Source organism: Phacochoerus africanus, chromosome 13 (genome assembly GCF_016906955.1).
Source record: "Phacochoerus africanus isolate WHEZ1 chromosome 13, ROS_Pafr_v1, whole genome shotgun sequence".
Lineage (NCBI taxonomy): Eukaryota > Metazoa > Chordata > Mammalia > Artiodactyla > Suidae > Phacochoerus > Phacochoerus africanus.
Window position 1 is genome coordinate 17,070,133 of NC_062556.1, and position 19,495 is coordinate 17,089,627.

Here is a 19,495-nt window from a genome sequence, read left to right on the forward strand (position 1 = left end):
TTTCTTCCACCACCTAAGGGCATTCCCAGCTCCATCACTGTAGCAGAGGAGCCGAAGCAGAAGGTGGCAGTCTTGTAGGACCGAGGAATGATGAGATGGAGTCTGGCACTACCAGGGAGGCTTAAAATTGAGGTGGGGGTGGTGTGGGGAACCCTAGATAGGGAAGACCCCAAATCTGTATAGACGCTCAACTCAAATCTTGAGCTGATCCCTACACTACACATGCATGGGATGAGGCTCCAGGATACCCAGAGAGAAACAAGAGCAAGAACGATGAAAGCACTAAGCAGAAGTTTCAGCAGTTGCCTATTACAGGCATAGTTTGGAATTCAAGTCCTTCCAAGTTAAACAGCTTTGAAAAAATGCCCCAAGGTTTTAAAATTAAAACCCAGAGGACTTTGGACTAGGGGATTCACCCTATGCCAGCTGCAAAACTGACACAGAACCACCCTTACAAAGCCTAAATCCAAGCCTTCATAAATCAAGATCAACTGCCAGTAATTCAACTGCCTTCTAAAACCAAAGTCAACACTTTTCAGAAGGAAAGGAATTCAGGGTCCCCACAAAATTTTCACCCACAACATCTGCTATAAAATAAAAATTGACTAGTCATGCAAAGATACAGGAAAATATAGCATAGAGTGAAGAGAAAAGTCAAATATAGAAAGAGACCCATAGACAAACCAGATGTTAAAATTAATGGAAAAGGATGTTATTGTAATTATGGCAAATATGTTAATGAATTTATAGGAATGCATGGGTATAATGGGTGAAGATATGGGGAACTGTCAGGAGTGACATATAAATTGAAAAAAGAGTCAAATTAAAATCCAAGAACTGAAAAACACAGTATTTGGGAAAAAAACTCATTTCCTATAACTGACAGTATATTAAACACAACAAATGAAAGGAGTAGTGACTGTCCAACAGGCCACTAGAAATAGAAAATAGGTCAATAGAAATTACACTGACAGACAGAGAGAAAAGGCTTTTTCAAAATGGGCAGAGCTTCCTTGAGCTGTGGGACTGTCTCAAGTCTAAGACACACATGTAAGAAGGAGAGGAGAGAGAAAATGGGGCAGGAAAAATCTGCAACTATATTGGGTGAAAATATTCTGGACTTGGAGAATAGACTTGTGGTTGCCAAGGGGGAGGGGGAGGGAGTGGGGTGAATTGGGAGCTTGGGGTTAATACATGCAAAGTGTTGCTTTGGGAATGGATTAGCAATGAGATCCTGCTGTGTAGCACTGAGAACAATGTCTAGTCACTTAGGATGGAGCCTGATAATGGGAGAAAAAAGAATGTATACATGTACATGTAACTGGGTCACCATTGCTGTACAGTAGAAAAAAAAACTGTATTGGGGAAATGACAATTAAAAAAATTAAAAAAAAAAATTGATTCAAAAACAGAAACACAGACATCTATGAAGCTCAGCAAACCCCAAGCAGGATAAGTGCAAATATAACTAACCACCTTATAATTAAACTACTGAAAAACCAAAGACTAAGAGTAAACCTTAAGAGCAACCAAAGACATATTATATGAGGGAGAATAATTCCAAGAATGATGGCTACTTCTCATAAGAAAAAATGGGGCCAGAAGACATGGAACTATATATTCAACATGATAAAAAAAAATCATTGCCAACTCAAATTTCTATAAATAGCAAAAAAAAATTTTTTTACATTCAAGTTAAATAAACACAGAGACTTTTAGAAACACAAAAGCTGGAAGAATTTGTTGCCAGTAAACACACAATATAAGAAATTCTCAAATATGTTCTTCAGGCTGAAGAAAAATAATACCAGATGGAAATTCAGGGGTACAGGAAGAAATGAAGAACTTTAAAAATAATTAAGTGTTGGGGTAAATATAAAAGACATATGGGACTTTGTCAAAACGAACATCTATCCTTCACAAAACACCACTAGGAAAGTAAAAGCAAGTCACAGAAATGGTAGAAAGTGTTCACCTCCATAGGACCTGCCAACACAGTTCTCACTGCTGCCTCTATGGGGGGATAGCTTGGGGCTGAGTGCCAGGGAACAGGGAGGAGATAAACCGTGGATGTTCTCCCAGAAGGTCCCTTTCCAATCTCCATGCCAGGGCCAAGGTGCAAGCTTCTGTTCATCTGGTTCCCACTTCTAGGTTTCAGGCTGTATCTTGCATCCAAGTTGGGGGGCCCAGGAGGAAAGATGGGAAATGCACCACCAGTTCAGTGGTCCATATTCTGAACTCTAGTCTTCTTTCCCAGTCTACCTGCTACTGTTCCAAGTCCTCAAATAGCTGATCCAGGTTTTAGAGCTGCATTCAGTGAGAGAATTGGGGATAGGGTGTGCCTATCCATCCTACCTAGGATTAAAATTCATGATTTAGGTCCTGAGCATGTTAAGCTGAGGTACTTGTGGGATATTTCCAGGTGGACATATCTGTCTGGAGCTTTTAAGCAACATCTTAAAACTATATAGGTGCTTCCAATCATTCCGGTCATGGAGGGTGTATAGAATAAAATAAATGGACAGAGAATAAAACCCTGGGATCCTCCTGGGTACAGGAAAAGGAGCCAATGCAGAGAGTCGGGTCAGATAAGCCAGAAGAAAGGCAGGATGCGGGTATCAAGTCCCCGCCCAGCTCTCTCCTGAGCTGTACCTGCCAGCCGTGCTCACGTGTTTCCAGGGAGGGCTTTGCTCATCCACCGTCTGTGTCAGAATCACCTGGGGGGGGGGCGGGGGGGTGGAGCCAACCCACTGATTTTCAGGCTACACTCTTCCAAATTTATTTAATGAGAATCCTAAGTGGCGGGGCCCACCTGCCTGAGTTTTTAACTAGCTTTCTGGAAATTTCTCAGGAACGTTAGAGAACCACGGCCCTAGGTCTACAGAATGTGGAAGCCCTGCGCCTGTCACCAGCGTAAAGAGAGGGTGCTGAATAAGTGGAAAGGTACTTTTTCGAGTGATCCAAAGTGAAAGAGAGATTCCCAAAGTTTGGTAAGTGATGCGGCAGGAGGAGGAGGAAACTGAACTTTTATTCTTATTATTCCAGACCCGAGGCAGACACTCTTGGAGCAGCTGAGTCAGGTTCATCTTGAGTTTCATGTCTGAAGCCTATTAAGAGCCCAGCACAAGCCTTCAGGGCTCCAGGCCGAGCGAGGGGACAGTGAGTCTCGGGTGGCGAGAGGCTGTGCAGCTGCCGGGAATATGCTGACGGCCATGACAGGTGATGAGCCATTTGGCTGACACTGTCCTTCTTTAAACAGCATCCAGTGGAAGTGCAGCCCTGTTACTTTTACAGGACTCAATCAACAAAGGTTAATTGGTCCATTTTATGCCAAATCCAGTAGTCATGTTTGACGCTGTGCTGCTCTCGCCAGACAACATCTGTTTGGACAGGGGAATGAAACTAGCTGAGATGCAGTCTTAGCTCCCCCTCTTCTCGCCCAGCCTCTCTGCTAAGCGGTACGCTTAGGTACTTTTTGGGAAAAGTCTGAAAACTAATGTCAATAGAAAACCACATTAGATGAAAGGGAATTCATCACCAAAAGTGCTTTGGGAGAAAGCACTTGACCCCTTTTGAGCCTCCTCTTAGTCGGTGCAATGCCAAGTTCCCCTGGCCTTCTCTTGGCTTTTTCCCAACCTCGATTCTTTCCTGTGAGCGCCTCAGCAATGATGACCACGTCTCCATCTGTATTCCTAGCTCCTAGCACAGCGTCTGGCACACACGGGGGTCAAAACGTTTCTGAAGCTTATTAAGCTTCACTGTGAGTCTAGCATCAATTTGACACGCATGCTTCCTAATGGTCTACTACATTTCTTTTTTCTGCCTTCCAGATTTCTCCTGTTCTTTTCTAACCTTCCTTCCCCTTTCTTCTTTGTCCCCCTTTTTGTCTGCCTTCTCTCCTCTACTGCCCAATTACCACCAGAAGAGAACCAGGCTGGGAACTGGACCATGAAGAAAGCAACTTTCTCCATTCCCTCGCCTTGCCTTCCATCTCTCCTCCTTTCCCTTCTCCTCTCTGTACCTCTGGGGGTTCTCTTTCTGCATCTCAAGTCCTCTACGTTGAAGCCTTAATGTGCAGAATGCAGTGCTATTCAAGTAAGAGGAATAAAAGCAATTTCTCACTTGCTATTAATCCCCCATCCTTAGCGATTTGTAGAATTGAGTAAAAAAACTCCTCTACAGCACAAAACACAGCTTCACTTTAAGATGCAGCATGGTTCATTTAATACCTAATCCTTGCGTATTCTTAAGTAGTGAATGCACTACTAACATTATGAAGAATTATTTACATCCCATCACTTTGGCAGACTGTCTGGGGTCCTGAGGACTCAAGAGATTTGACCAAGTCCCTTCCAAAAGCTAACTTTGCCAGATCTTCTATGGAACAATGAACAAATGTTACAGATAACAACCATGCCAGAAATCACTGAGATTTGGGGTTTACACATATGTATTTTAAGAAACACATGAAGACACTTGATTTACTGGAGTCCATTATTCTTTTGACTCACGCTGTGCTCTCATCAGCCGTTCACATGTTTCTGAATAATCTAGGCCCTTGGGCCATCTGGAGATTTCACTGTTTGATAGTTAACCACTCCTGGCACTAAAAGGGAGAGGATGAAAATTCAGGCCAGCGTATTTTCCTTTCTGAAAGCAGCTCTCATAAAAGCTTCTTTTGAAACTATATCACTTCTCAGGAAGAAAGAAAGAAGGAAACCAACATTTTAAAATGTCAGGTAGCTATGTACTACCCAGCTTCTAAGTGTTAATTCATTTAATTCTCATAAAAACACTGTAAGGGAGGGGATATTATCTTTATACTATAGATAAAGTAACGAGGGCTCAGAGAGGTTAGGTAATTTGCTCAAAGCCACAGAGCTAGTCAGAGGTGAAGATAGGGTTTGAACCCAAGCCTGGCCAAATCCAAAGCCCACATGCTTTCCAGAACACTCTACTCTGTCTTCAGTGCTTGAATCTTACTGTTGGATTACAGACATGGTCTGTACTTCATTCTGTGCATAGTGACCAGCTCCAGACACTGATCCATCCACTTCCCCCTCTCTCCTCCTGCCTTCCTGCCTTATTTGGCTTCCATCAGCAGCGCCTCACATTTGCATGGTGCTGTACAGACATCTATCAGGTACTTTCACAGACACTGTCTCATGTCCTTACTGAAACCCCAGGAAGCAGTGTCACTATTGTTACAGTTTATAGATGTAGAACCTGGACTCTGGAGTGATGATGGGATTGGCTCTTTGTCAGAGAGCAACCAGTGTCTGAGCTGATTCTGGAAGAAAGATGCGCCAAGTGCCAGGTCACTGGGGATTCCACAGGGCAGATTAGGGAGTTCGGATTGCTGAAAGGCAGGTCCAAGGGAATGGGGGCAGGGAGGGTGGTATGGCCAGCTGATCATTTCAATCTGGAGGTTGAATTCTCTTCTCTGGGAATTGCAGAATTCTCTGATAGGTCTATTTGCCATTGTGCTGTTTAGGGCACATGTATAATCCTCTAATTCCTGACTCTGAAAATTCTTCCTTCATCCAAAGAATTGCTTTTCTTTCGATGTTTGTCTCCTAAAAGCATTATTCATTTTCTTGCTCCATCTGCACGTGTGGAATTTCTGATGCAGGCCCTTGCCACGTCTTACATAAATAAATGCAGCCGCCTTCTGATTGGTCCTCCTGTCTTCAGCCAGCACGCCCCACCTAGCAGTTCACACTAGACTGATTTTCCTTAAATGAAAATTTAATCATGTCACTTCTCTACTTAACATCTGTTCATGCCTCCCAATCAGCTCCAGGACTAAATCCAGAATCTTAATTACAATGTATGGTAGCTTTCATAACTTGATGCCTTCCTTCCTTCCAGGACCACTTCATAGCAGAGCTGAAGTGCTGCCTGCTCTCACACATCTCTGCCTCTTTACCTACCACTGTCCTTTGGCCTACAGTTGGCTCTCTCTCACACTTCCCCAATTAATCTCCAGAAAGATGCCTCCTCACCTCCCATTACATGTGTAGTTGTGTGTGGGGTTTTTTTGGCCATACCTACAGCATGCTGAAGTTCTTTGGCCAGGGATCAGACCTCAGCCATTGCAGCAACCCAAGCCACAGCGGCGACAATGTTGAAATCTTAACCACTAGGCTATCCGGGAACTCCCTATTACATGTGTAGTTGTTTGTTTTGCTTTGTATTTTTTCCATTTCTGGCTGCCCTGCAGCATAGAGAGTTCCTGGACCAGGGATCAGATCCAAGCCACAGTTGAGACCTAAGCCGAAGCTACAGCAATACTGGATCCTTAACCCACTGTGCTAGGCCAGGGATCAAACCTGTATCCCAGCACTTTCCACACTGCAGATCCCGGTAAGCCACAGCGGGAACTCCACAGGAGTAGTTGTCGATTGCAGGTCTCTCTCCCACTATAAGTCTGAGGCTTTTGTGGGAGGGGCTTTACCTTTTTATTTCTGATTCTGTTGCTATTCCTAATGTCCCTTTTTTTTTTTTTTTGTCTTTTTAGGGCCGCACCTGTGGCATATGGACGTTCCCAGCCTAGGGGTCTAATTGGAGCTGTAGCCACTGGCCTACACCACAGCCACAGCAATGCGGGATCCGAACCACGTCTGCAACCTACACCACAGCTCACAGCAACGCCAGGTCCTTAACCCACTGAGCATGGCCAGGGATTGAACCCACAACCTCATGGTTCCTAGTCGGATTCATTAACCACTGAGCCACAATGGGAACTCCCCTAATGTCTCTTCTTGGATATGGATCTTTCCAAGGGTAGGAAGCCTCTGTGTAATGATGGGGAGGCAAAAGATTCTTTTTATTTTTTACTTTTTGGGCCATGCCTTTCGCATGTGGCAGTTCCTGGGCCAGGGATCAAACTGCACCAAAGCAGCAGCCTGAGCTGCTGCAGTGACAGCACTAGGTCCTTAATCCACTGTCCTGCAAGAGAACTCCTGCTATTTATTTATTTAGCACATGAAAGATAAGATTAAGCTCTACAGTGTGAGAATATTTTTGTTTGCTTTGTGGGTGGCAGGCAGAAGGATTCCATTCTTAGTACACTTTCACTCCTTTAATATTTTAGTACTCATAAAATATATAAAACCTACATATAAAAATGCAGGTTTCTATCAAGTTCAAAGATATTTGAATTAGTGGAAGAAAAGATTTGTCTTAAGAGTCAAAGAAATGTAAAGTTGGACAGCTGCATATAAATCAATGAAGCTGGAACACACCCTCACACCACGTAGTAAAATAAACTCAAAATGGCTTAAAGACTTAAACATAAGACATGACACCATAAAACTCCTAGAAGAGAACATAGGCAAAATATTCTCTGACATAAATCATACCAATGTTTTCTTAGGTCAGTCTTCCAAGGCAATAGAAAAAAAGCAAAAATAAACAAATAGTACCTAATCAAACCTATAAGCTTTTGTATAACAAAGGAAACTGTAAACAAGATGAAAAGACAATATACAGAATGGGAGAACATATCTGCAAATGATGCAACTGAGAAGGGCTTAATTTCCAAAATATACAAACAACTCATACAACCCAACAACAAAAACCAATACAATTGGAAAACGAGCAGAAGTCCTCTTGATAAAATCCAAATTGCTCAAACTATGGCTGCTAATAGCCTCAAAAAACCTACATCTTGGAATTCCTGCTGTACGCAGTGGAGTAAGAATCCAACTGCAGTGGCTCAGGTTGCCATGGTTTCATCACATTTAAAAAAATAGCTTGGAGTTGCTGTTGTGGTGCAGCAGAATTGAATCCAACTAGTATCCATGAGGATGCACCTTTGATTCCTAGCTTCACTCAGTGGATCAGGGATCTGATGTTGCTGTGAGCTGTGGTGTAGGTCGCAGACACGGCTCAGATTCCGAACTGCTGTGGCTGTGGTATAGGCCAGCAGCTGCAGCTCTGATTCAACCCCTAGCCTGGGGAACTTCCATACGCCATGGGTGCAGCCCTAAAAAGCAAAAAAATAAAAATAAATAAATAAATGGCTTGATTATGTTTATAGGAAATACTAAATGCATGGGAATGTTTATCATTAGATAACCAAGGTCCTTAAAAGTACATCCATGAATAAGTGAATTAAAAATATTTAAAGGTGTTTAACTACTTTGGTTTATAACATGAGACCATATATTATTTAAGGGACCCTCAACAGTGATTGCTAAAATTTGCTAGACTTATGAATAAAATAATATAATTTATAGGATGTCCTCAAAGCTTAAGGATGAACTGTATTTTTTAATGACTTTAATAAATATAATACTGCTTTTTTAGAAACCAGCCTAAACCCTAAAAAGTCTTTTCTGTGCATAAAATCTATACTCAAAGACATTTAAAAGTCTTTGCATTTAGCAATTTGCCTTGGAACAAGGCAGAGCTGAACTTGACTGATGACCCATGTTGTAATCGCCACCCAAGGGAGAGTGAGAATTCAGAGAGAAGTGTTCAAAGGATAGAAGGCTGAGGAAAGAGATGGTGGAGGGAAGAGAGAACCTGCAGGAGAGGGTCCAGGAGAGAAGTGGCAGAGGATGATGCAGCCAGAGAAATAGAAATGGAGATGAGAGGCAAGCCAGACAAGTCCCAGAGCCCTCCTGAGTGCCCAGCTCCACTGAACGAAACGGAGAGGCCCAGTGGGAGGGACGGAGGCAGGTCACTTTTCCCCTCTTCCTCCCTCCCTGACACTGATGCTCCTCCAGGGTGACAAAACGGACATAAGGAGTGGACACCCAAGACCATGTGACTGGCTGAAGAGTAAGGCCGTTCTCACTGCTGTCTGTCCTGCCCTGACCCCTTTATGATAAAGGCTAGGTCGTAATCATCCTTACACGCAGGACATGTCGCCGTGTACACAGTGCTTTATAAAACTCCACAGACTCCTCCACTTAACCTTCACTGTAGACCTCTGAAGTCCTCATTTCTGTCACTCATTTTATTTTATCCCAAGTCTGCACATGTGGAACGACAGTCTCATATACTTGTAAGGATTTGAGAGACGCGAGAGATCACTGGGTTCAAACCACTCTTTCAGCAGATGAAGGGACTGAGCCATACAGCTAGTTGGGAGAGTCAGTCAAAGTCTTTTCCTTGGGTTTTTTGTTTGTCTTTTAATTCCTATTAATGCTAAATGTAGTTAAAATTTTGGATTTTAGGTGGAAAACATGTATATGGAGGAGAAGGGAGGAAGGGGAGAGACAATTCTAAAACTGGCTAAAAGCATGTGTTTGCGAATTGGTTGAGCTCCTCTGGTACAATAGCTTTCCAAAGGAATTTGGATTTGCTTCTGGCATCTCATTTTTGCATGAATCCCGTGCCTTAGACATTCTCCATGATGGATTACACATTACAACATTCAGAAATAAGAACTGCAGTAGGCAGCCTCTAAGACAGTCTCCAATCCTCCCTGCTTCTTTGTGTAATCTTCTTTGGGTGTGGGGTGAAGGTGGTGGCTCACTTCCAATGAAGAGAAAACAACAGAAGAAATGGAGTGTTGCTTCTGAGATTAAGTTATGAAGAGACTATGGCTTCTGTCTGGAGCATCTCTCTCATCACTCACTCGGGAGGAAGCTAGCTGCCATGCTTTTAGCCCTGTGGAGAGGTCTGTGCAGCAGGGCACCGAGGGAGGCCTTCTGCTAATAGTCAGTAGGAAACAGGCCCTTCATCCAACTGCCTGCAAGCAACTGAGGCCTAACAACCAACCACCAGGCAATGGGTCTGGAACTGGACCCTCCCCACTGGAGTCTGCAGATGAGACCACAGCCTCATTGACGGCTTGACTGCAGCCTCCTAGAAGCTCCGGAGCCAAAGGCTCCCTGAGTCATAGAAACTGTGACAAAATAAAAGTTGTTTTATTTTGAATTTCCAATTTTTTTTTGTCTTTCAGGGCTACACTCATGGCATTTGGAAGTTCCCAGGCCAGGGATCAAATCAGAGCTGCAGCAGCCGGTCTACACCACGGCCACAGCAATGCAGGATCTGAGCCACGTCTGCAACCTACACCACAGCTCAGGCAATGCTGGATCCTTTAACCCATTGACTGAGGCCAGGGATCAAACCTGCATCCTCATGGATACTAGTCAGGTTCATTACCACTGAGCCACAATGGGAACTCCTAAAATTTGTTTTAAACTGCTGACTTGAGGGCAATTTGTTATGCAGCAATAGGTAACTAATACAAAGTTGAAATAAGGACCAAAGAAATCTTAGATAACTGATGATTTTCTCATTTCGATCAATGCATTATTATGGTGTTGAAGATAAACTTTGGAATGATTTTAACTTTTGCTAGGTACTGTTAACAATAAGGCTGCAAATTGCAAACTTTAAAAACATATCCATATATCCCCTTAAATGTACTGCTGGTTGTGGTTAAAAATACATCTTGATAACAACGAAAAACACTTGAGGGCCAAGTTAGTTATAACTTACTTCAGCAACTTATCATATTTGGGTACATGGCCTAGAATTGTTTCGAAGATGTGGCGGGACTGATATTTTTAAAATGTGAACCACGGTCTGGGCCAGGGTATTACTTTTCTTTCCAGGGGCCCCTCCCCCCCAATCAGTCCCTTCTGGAAGGTGCTTAAGAAACTCTTGCACTTTTACTGCCATCACATTGCTTATCTGCTGAGATGTGCCTGCACAAAGCATAAAAATTCCTACTTTATTTATTTATTTAGGCTGCATCTGCAGCAGGTGGAAGCTCTCTGGCCAGGGATCGAATCCACGCCACAGCTGTGGTCTGCCTAACAAGGGAACTTCCAAAAATTCCTACTTTATTTTATTTTTTTATAGATTTTATTTTGTTTTTAGTTTAATTTAATTAATTAATTTATTTATTTATTTATTTTTGTCTCTTTTTTTTTGCTATTTCTTGGGCCGCTTCTGTGGCATATGGAGGTTCCCAGGCTAGGGGTCTAATCGGAGCTGTAGGCACTGGCCTACGCCAGAGCCACAGCAACGCAGGATTCGAGCCGCATCTGCAACCTACACCACAGCTCACAGCAATGCCAGATCGTTAACCCACTGAGCAAGGGCAGGGACCGAACCCACAACCTCATGGTTCCTAGTCGGATTCGTTAACCACTGCGCCACGACGGGAACTCCCATTTTATTTATTTATTTATTTATTTATTTATTTATTTATTTATTTTTGAAAATTCCTACTTTATAATCACTTCTAGAAAGAGAAGTATTTTCATGTTCTCCCTCCCACCCATCCAGTCTGTGATCAAGTTCAGCCAGAAAAATGGAGATTTAGATGAAAACAGAAGTTGCTTACTGTGACAGGAATAGCGAATCACAGGCAAGAATGAAACAGCTGACCTAAAGGTGTGAGCTTTTGAGTTTAGAAAGTAAAGTTCTGGGGAGGTTTGGCACGTGGGGAAACTCCAAAGTGCCATGTAGCCCAAAGAAAGGGAGCTGTGCTGTCGGATGTCTATCACTGGAGAGTCATTGAATTCAAGATTCTTAAGACTAAAGAGCAGCTCTTTTATATCTGGGTGCTGGGTAAGAAACCCAAAGAGTCTCCCTACCCCTATTTTGATCCTAACTCCTTTTAAGAAAAGCATTTAGAGGAATCTGCCTGAATAAATCAAATAGACTCCCATGGCCTCAGAAAGCAAATACAATCAGCATATCGAGGAATTTCTCAATATCTCCTTTTCCCTTTATTCTTCTCTTTTTTCTCTCTTCTCCCTTTCTCCTCCTCCTCCTTTTCCTTTTTCCTTTCTCCCTCTCTCCCCTCCATGTTCCCTTTCAAAAACATTTGCTAGCCTCTTGCTCGAGCATCCTTTTGTTATACAGGGACTCAACCCCTCTGACAGGTGGGGTTGGAGACCTGAGCAAGGACTGTCCCAGGAGGACACTGCCTGTCCTGTGAATCTTTCTGTCTTTAGATGCACTAAAAATGACATCTATGCTACTTTTCAATCTACAGGCTCATTTTTAGACATAGATTTCAACATTTCTTTCCCTCTCTAATAGAGTCAAACTAATAGACTCATGTCGTTTGTCATCAAGGAAGAGAGAACATTTACGTTTTCTAAAAGTATAACTTACTAATGACCCGGGGTGGCTATTAAAGATAGAAGTGCTATTGGGGCCCTGTTGTATCAAAGGAGCATTCAAGACCCCTGTCCTGGCCAGCTGTGAAATGTGTGATCGATTTCTGAAAAACCTATACAAAAAAGAAGTTAAAAGAGACCATGTAAGAAGTAAAAGAAATAAATTGAACACACATGTGCGATCGTTATTCATATGAGCATTCTCTGTATTACTTCATAACACAGCTGTATACACACAAAAAAAAACAGTCCCCTTTGCTTCTTCCTATTGGAGTCTTATTAATTTCTGTCTAATGAAACGCAAATGTTTCTATGCTTCATTTTGGGGAGCACGGTCTAGTCGGGTGTTTGTTAAGCACTGGCCAGAGCCGCTGTGCCCATCTAATACAAACGTCTGTAGGCCTTTCAGAGCCCCTTGACAGAGCATCTTTTGAGCATGCCAGTTGTCATGGTCACCAGTGTGCTGATTTGCAAGGAAAATTGGAGGCTATGCTCATTACGTCAAAAACTACATTGGGGGATAAAGGGAGCATGTCTGCTTCAAGAGTTGGCAATTGGGGTTTGTTAGTCTCTCCGCCCACACACTTCCATCAAACAATGTCTCATTCAACTGCATAAGTCAAAGTTTACAACTCCCCTCTTTCCAGCTGGAACAGGCCTGGGAAGTGTGAACGAAAATCATGGCTCACAGAATCACAGAACAGGCTCGCAGGCCGAGCTGTTCCGGTGAGTTGCGAGGACAGTAGAGAGGAAGACAGATGGGTGGAGGGGTGGGAGGCCATGAAACCCTGGGTTCTGTGACCATCCAGCACCAACTAGATGGTTGACCTAGACTTGTGACATTTGGGGGTTTTCTTCATCTCTAAAATGAGGCGGGTGAGACAGAGCATCCATAACGTCCCTCTCAGCCTCCAAATTCTGTGATTTGAAAACAAACTCTCTGTGCTGATTCACTCATGTTATATGCCCAGGCACATCCATATAGATGTGTTTATTTATTTTTAAATCCTTATTGGTTTGAGGGCAAAAATGGAATGCCTCACATTTTTATATGGGGTCTGTAAACAAAATCAACCTCAACCCTTAATACAGTTGCCCAACCTGCAAACAGCATAGCTGCAGTAGTTCGAGACTGATCTCAGAAAACACTGATTTAATCACCTCTGATTACTTCTAGCTGTAATGACTGCTGTCCACTTTGAAGTCATCAAAATGCTACTTATAATGCATTCTGGTTTTTATTATCATTACTTGGAAATTTATGCCTGGGGGCAATTCTAAAGTTTATATTTCATAAGCAGATGATTTCATAAATTAAATATAAATATTTAATGTAAATAGTGTATTTTAGTGCTGAGCATCTACTCTGCTGAATGCTTTCATGTCAGGACAGGCTAGCTAATTCTCCTAAAGTCTTATGGCTAAGTGATAAAGCCTGGGTTTGAATATAAATCATTTTGATATCAAAGCTCATTATTTTCCTACCTGCTTGGTAGCCTTTTTTCTTTTTCCTATCAATTTTCATTTGGAAGGCCCTGGAAATCAGGATGGGAGCAGACAGGTTTACTTGTAAAGGGATAGATCCAGTGGAAAATTTGGTGGGCCCAAATAGAATTTTTCCAGAAAAAGTAAATTATACCGATTAAAGGGGACAGTGTATCTATGTGAGTAATACTGAAAAGTGACTAACATCTAGAGAGGGATGGACACATAAAAAGGTTAATAATTTTTTCTATTTTTGCTAAGTTAATTATTTAAATAGAATTAGTGGTTTCCAGAATGTCACATTCAGTATCACTAATCAGAGTGCAGAAAGGTGGGTTTCAGCTCAAAGCAATTATCTTGATGACAAGTGAAGTCACTAAGGTCCTTTCAACTTTCTATTGTCAGAAGGGAGGAACTTTTGTTCATTTTTAACCCCAGAAACTAACACAGCGCCAGAAATAAAATAAGCGGTGAGAAAAATTTGCTGAGTGAAAAATGAATGGACCTAGAAAACATAATTGTAGAAGAGGAGTATGCTGCTTGAGTTTACAGCTTTATTTTTTACTCACCTGGGAAACTAATCACATTTTCAGTTTTAGTTGCTCTCAATATGAATTTTCTGCTCAAACCCTCGTTTATTACAGTGATTTCCATTTACTAGGCACTTAACATTACGTTAAAGGTTCAACAGTTTACTCTTTTCAGACATACTGTATGTGAAGGTATCCTTATTCCCATTGCACAGATGAGGAAACTGAGGTTTGGAGGTTAAGAAACATGCTTAAGATCAGACAGGGTTTAAAATTTAGGTCAGCTGGTTTCCAGAGGCTGTGTTCTCCCCGGCCTCCCCCTCAGGCTGTAGTCTTAACCACTAATCTCACATGCTTATTCTTTCACGTGGTTTGTCCATTGTTTCTAAAGACACTCACTAGGCCACTCTTTAGCTTTCTTTTCTGTCTTAGTTGCCCGGTCAGCAAACGTGCTCTGGCCTCACAGGGTCTGTCCACCAGAATATGTCAATTTTCTTGCTTAACCCAGTTTTTCTTTGCACACACTTCCTGTCCTTCTCTCTCTTTTTTTCCTTCTTTTTTTTTTTTTTTAAACAAATTTCAGCCATAGGCATATTTAAAGGGAAAAAATAATTAGACCCTCTGAAAAACAACTGAACTGGTTTCTTTCTCCCCTCCTCCCTTCCTTCCCTCCCCAATTCCTTCCTTCCTTTTTTAGGGCCACATCTGCAGCATATGGAGGTTCCCAGACTGGGGTCAAATCAGAACTATACCTGCCGGCCTATGTCATAGCCACAGCAATGTCAGATCCAAGCCACATCTGCAACCTACACCACAGCTCAGGACAACACCAGATCCTTAACCCACTGAGCAAGGCCAGGGATTGAACCTGCATCCTCATGGATTCTAGTCAGATTCCTTTCTGCTGAGCCACAAAGGAACTCCTGAACTGTTTCCTTTGCAGCTGTTTAGGTAGGAAATTTTTGCCACCTTTTACAGAATGGAAGGGTGCATCGTGGACTCCCCTGAACTTCCAAACACAGATGTTGTCAATGCTGAAGTTCTCTTTTTTTCACATTTTTTAGAGTTTTATTGAAGTATAGTTGACTTACCATGCTCGGATCATTTCCGCTGTACAACAGAGTGATTCAGTTGTATACATACACATATCCATTCTTTTTTAGATAGTGCTTGGAGTTTCTTCTCAGCCCACAAGAAGGGTTTCAGTCTCTGCTGATGGTTGGCAAACTTGAGCCTCTGTGTCACCTGCTTCTGTGAGTAACCTTTCATTGGGACACAGCTTGATTTATTCTCTCACGTCTGTGGCTGCTTTCACACGAAGCAGAGCTGACTTGTTGCAACAGAGATTGTATGACCCACAAAGTCCAACGTATTTTCTATCTGCCACTTTACAGAAAGTTTACTGGCCCCAGGTCCGTACAGACCAGTGACCGAGTTGATCTCCCGCCCACCTCATCAGTGTTTGCAGCTGCTCCATCTCTGTGCCTTGGGCTTGGGAGTATGTCTTCAGGCATCACCACGTAAGGAAAACAGGCTGCAAACCACACTAAATACTAATCCTAGACTTTGAATCCTGAGTGTGGCTTCCTGTGTTAGCCTTAAAATGGTGTTCCACTCTCCAAGAAATACGCACTCCTTGGGCACACCGAAGGTGTTGCCTGATCTTTAAAGGACCTGGGTGATTATTTAAGTCATTTTAGGGATTCCTTAAACTTAAAAAAAAAAAAAAGAAAAAAGAAAAGAAAGAGCAACAGCCAAAGTTTTCAATTTCAAAGAGGATCATTCACACAGGAGAACAATAAACCTTCCACCAAATGTTTTTACACATACACACAAAGAAATCATTCTTGATCTTGCTCTTTTATCAGTCTGGTGTATTTTTTCCCAGATGATCTAAAAACACAAGTACATTTATATACTACTATATACTACTACCCCTGTCCTAAAATTTTAAAAATCCAGTGTACTTTAACTTCTATGCCAACCTCAAAAAGGGACAAGCATTGCTTTACCTATTTTACCTGGGGAGAAATGGAGATTCTGAGAAAAATATATACACTTTGAATATATTAAGTACATTTCTTAGGGCTAAGTAAATATTGCTTAAATTCACTTAACTAAGTAGATGTACTCATGAAATTGTATGGAAAGTAAACATCTATATGCGAGATCATGATTTCTAATTTTGGAGAGAATAATTTTGGCTCTGACATATAATAAAGTCAGAGTAACGCAGCAAAGAGCATGCGATGCTTGATGATTTGCATGTACTGTGCCTTTGTCTCTCCCATGCAAACACTAGAAAAAAATTCGTAAAATGGACAAAGGACAATGAGTTCCTGTGGTTTGGGATGCTTGTTTAATTCATACATAATTTAAATATCTGATCAACACCCATTTCATTGAATTCTCATGACCTCTACTGAGATAATGCTATTTCTTTTCTGATGTTAATTGGAAAAACATTGCTCAAAATATAAAATCATTAAAATATGAGGTAAGAGAAGCTCTGGGGAATTCTTTAAGGTTTGGGATATAGTCTTTGCCCTCAGCAATTTATAACCTTGCTGAGAAATAGCAGTAAAACAGGAAAAGTGTAAATGTTGATATAGCCTGATTTGCTGAGCCTCTGCTTTGAAGCAGTTGTCCTCAAGTTTATTTCTGTGTGAGAATTCCACTGGTGGGGGAGTTCCCATCTTGGCTCAGTGGTAACAAACCCAACTAGGATCCACGAGGATGCGGGTTCGACCCCTGGCCTCACTCAGTGGGTTGGGGATCCGACGTTGCCGTGAGCTGTGGTGTAGGTTGCAGACACAGCTCGGATCCCATGTTTCTGTGGCTGTGGTGTAGGCCCACAGCTGCAGTTCTGATTGGATCTGGGAACCTCCATATGCTGCGGGAGGAGAAGTTGATGACTGGCACATTTCAGGAACACACCTAAAAGATTCTGACTTTTAGTTCAGGGATAGAGCTTCATCATCTGAACGTTTACCAAATACCCCATGGCTTTCTTACAGGGGGTTCATAAACCATGTCTTCCAAAAAGACGCTCCAAATACTTTCAAGAATGAATGTAGACGGAAGTAAAAGCTGGTGTTTGAGGAGGGGAAAAGCTGGTGTTATAGGCATCCTGATAATTTAGGGGGACTGATAAGATCTCTCCCCTTGCTGCTTCTCCCAAATAACTTTCTAACCCCTCTAACTGGAAAACACAAAACAATTCTACAACTGGAAATGCATTCCTTTGGCTTAGAACACTGTCCCTAGTAAAGTATAAATGTTAAGAGGAGAAGATCATTTAGACCTTAGCCATCATCTGTATCCCAGTTCGACGGACTTCCACAAGAGAGATTTAATGGAGAAGCAGGTGGTGCTAGGGACACTGCTTTCCAGAGTGCAGAGTGGTGAAGGATACCACCCCAGAGTGGTGAATATCCCCCAAATGAGTAAGGCTATTCTAAGTTTTTCTATGCCTTCAGGAAGAACTGAGATGGTGGGGAGAAAAATGGAAAGAAAAAGTACGGCGTATAAAAGGCTCTCCATTTACAAGTAGGTAGGGTCCTAAAGTTGGGGATGTCCATTTACTCATAAGATCCAAGTAACAATACTGGGTTCTCAATAGAATTGATACATTTTTTCCTCTGGCTCATTTGTTTGTATCTATAAAAGTTTCTGAGTTGAAAGTTTGTAAATTGATATGCTTCTGTATTTGGGACTCTTTTTTTTTTTTTTGTCTTTTTGCCATTTCTTGGGCCGCTCTCGCGGCGTATGGAGGTTCCCAGGCTAGGGGTCCAATCGGAGCTGTAGCTGCCAGCCTATGCCAGAGCCAGAGCAACACGCGATCCGAGCCGCGTCTGCAACCTACACCACAGCTCACGGCAACGCCGGATCCTTAACCCACTGAGCAAGGGCAGTGATCGAACCCTCAACCTCATGGTTCCTAGTCGGATTCGTTAACCACTGCACCACGACGGGAACTCCTGTATTTGGGACTCTTATTTTGTGTAGGCATGCTATAGAATCACAGCTTTCAGAGATGAGCTATAGGAAGCCTAAGAGATATCCTAATTCCAGGGTAGCAAATAAATTTCAACTCATGTGCAATCTCTAGTTGATTGGTAGTGACTGCCTGGTATACTGGGTTGTAAAGGATTCTGTGAGTGATTAGCAATGTCTGTTCTGGAAGTAAGCAAAACTCTATTAGTCTAATGTCCTAAATTTATGCACACCAGATATTTGAAATTCAGATTTAGTCACAGAGAAACTTCAGAAAAGATTGAGAAAAATAGATATATGGTTTGTAAATCTTTGTGTGGACATGAATTTAAAGTGATTTCTTGATTTCCTTTACAGGAAAGTGGGCTATACGACTCCAGATGTTGAGAGAAACGTTACTGTTACATTATTATGGTTTGAGGTGGTCATGTGAACTTCTGTAGCTTTTATCCTTTTCCTATTTGTGCATCATTAAAATGGAACGTTACAAGGGATCAACATAGGGAAGCCTAAATAGTGCAGGAAAAATTGTGTGAATGCCTTTGGGAATAAAACTCTTCATTCATTTTCAAGCTCTTTTAGGAACATTAACTTGCTGAGTGCACCTCCACTTTCCCATCGGGACTAAAGAAACGAAGCAGAAATCAATGAAACGAGTCAAATATAGTTCCATATCACACTATCTCTAGAATTTAGAACACATCCAAATTTATATAAGACATGTGGTATAATTATAACTTTGTCCTGTGTCTCAAAGGAGAAGGGCAGGCCACCTGGCCTGAGAAATCAGAGAAGGCTTTGTTGGGAAAGCGGTCTTTTATCCTAGCCCTGAAAAGTAAATAGGATTGGTCTAGGTGAAGGTGGAAGTGGGAAGAGAGGAGGAAATAAGGGGTAAGCATTCAGGAAGAAGGCATTGCCTACGTAACGCCACAAAGTAGGAAGGGACATGATGAAGGGAACATAATGCAGGCCAGAGTAGTGTGCGCGAGGTGTGTGTGTGTGTGTGTGTGTGTGTGTGTGTGTGTGTGTGTGAACACATGTTATTTGTGGAGGACTGACTACAAGGAAATGCCCAAGATGAGGCCAGAGAAGTAGAAAGGGCCCAGATCATGCCTACATGATCCTATCTTAAGAGCAGGCCATGTTAAGGATTTTGGGTTTGAGCTTATGGACCACACCAAATGGGTTTAAGCAGAGAGCAAACTGCACCTCAGACACTGCATCTAAGAAGTGTTCCCATTTCCCTTCTGCATGTTATTTGAAAACCTATAATATCATCTTGTATTAAAAACATTTAAGTATGGATCTGTCTCCACTATACCATGACCCCCTTGTAGGCCAGAATTAGGACTTTTTCATCTTTGTATAATTTGCAGCATGGCT